Source organism: Propithecus coquereli, unplaced genomic scaffold, assembly GCF_000956105.1.
Source record: "Propithecus coquereli isolate 6110/MARCELLA unplaced genomic scaffold, Pcoq_1.0 Scaffold506, whole genome shotgun sequence".
In the NCBI taxonomy this organism is placed as follows: Eukaryota; Metazoa; Chordata; class Mammalia; order Primates; family Indriidae; genus Propithecus; species Propithecus coquereli.
The window spans coordinates 520,613-522,443 of NW_012150908.1; the positions used below are offsets into that span (position 1 = coordinate 520,613).

Consider the following 1,831-nt stretch of genomic DNA (forward strand, 5'->3'; position numbering starts at 1 on the left):
TCATGTAGACTTTATTCTTAGTTTCCAAGGTGCTAACAACACTAGTTTTTCAGGTTTTGTTACCTTAACAAACATTTTACCTTCTCTGATCCAACAAATAAATTAGAACCTCTCCTCTTTATTGTGTATTATATTTTATCCCTTTTCCATGTAGATAATGTTTTAAAATCCCATAAGCAGAGCTTTTAGAGTTGTTAAGGTTTATTCTCAGTGATGAGAACTAAGATTTCAAGCCACTATTGTCATGGGGCCTACAATAACCCTAAACACTGCTTGTTCTGGCAGTGGCAAAACTTCAAACTAGAGTTCCACTTGGAACTGTTGTCCCCGATGTCAGATTTAAGTCTCTTTGGTCTTCTGCCGTCTTTCATAATTTCATCCCCCAAAAGCTCTGCACTTACTTCCTAAGAACCATACTTTCCTTTTATTCCAATTCTTTCATTGTGATTTATAAACCTTAAACATTGTTATTTTTTAAACACACTCTTCCTACCTTGCCAAACTTTTCCCTCCAATTTCTAGCACCAACTGACATCTGTCTTTTTCAGGATTTTCTTAGAACTCGTTCTACCTACCATCTGTTATGGTCACAATAGTATTGCCATGGAGGACTTTGGCACCTAGATTACTGTCTTCTCCACTCTGCTCGGGCTGTCACCTTGAGAGACCTAGATGTTCACAAAAGTGACTCATCTTATGCCACGACCTCACTACTTTTTGGTCTTTTTCTCCACTTCAACAAATCACTCCAACACCTACAAGAACTTCTATATCATTCTCTTATCTTTCAGCTCTCTTAACTTTTCTTGCCACCGATTCCTCTCTCCAGGCATACAAACATGTTCAAACTTTTGCCATCATAAAACAGAAATGAAAAGACAGTATCTATCTTTTCTAAATTCTCAAAGGCCTTAGCTTACCTCTCAAAACCTCAGCTTAACAAGATACCTTAAACCCATACATAGCCTTCCTGCTTAAGGGCATCCCCCTTCCTTCAGTTCCTAAGGCTACAAATGAAGACATCGTAAGCTCTCCACAGCCTCATGCTTCACGTGTAACTGGTCTGTCCTCCACTGCTGCCTTCCCAGTTCAAGCATTTGCCAAGCTTTCCTGTCACATCCTCGGGTAACTTTCTATTGCCAGTTATGGCACACCAGACACAACTCAATATTTTAACGTGTGCTATTTTTTATGGAAAGAGTACACATTATATGAAGAATGCATGAATAATGAATATATTAACTTAATACATTGATTTGATTCTGCCTGAATTCTTGTCTGGTTTCTTAGAAAAATGGAACAAATTACTATACACTTCCCTCTTGTGCCTGTCAAGAATCTCTGAACCCTTGATAATACAACATTCTATATTACTCTTTCCTTTTTCAGTTCACTTCTATTTGTGGTTCGGTTATTCTCCCAGTTCTACTGTTGACTACTGTCTCTTTTTTTCCCCACCTGATCAGAATTTCAGGTTAATATCTAGGATTTGTATTGAAATTACTTTCCATTAAACTCTAAACAGAGATGTTGTTGGAATTACTGAGTCACAGAAAACCCAGTCATTTTCTCTGAGCTGAGTCCTTGCTCCATGACCTTCATTATACTTCTTCATCAGGTCTATTCTCTACAAGGTACTTGGAATCTGTTGGCCTTCTCTCTCTCTGTTCTGATTCTGCCCCCAGAGGGCATTTTAAAAGATTTCATTCTATTGACATATCTCGTCCTCATGCTTCTTCCTTATACTGACAAGAGATACATATTGACTTTTGCTTCCAGTCATGATGGAGAACTAACACCAGACTAGCCCTCCTGTCATAAATTACTAGAA

The 1,831-nt window shown here is 38.1% G+C and overlaps 1 protein-coding gene across 1 annotated transcript in view; it reads right to left on the reverse strand.

Annotated features, from left to right (window-relative positions):
• LOC105820096 (nectin-3-like) overlaps positions 1-1,831 on the reverse strand; it is a 186,293-nt gene that overhangs the window by 34,532 nt on the left and 149,930 nt on the right. The window lies entirely within an intron of this gene.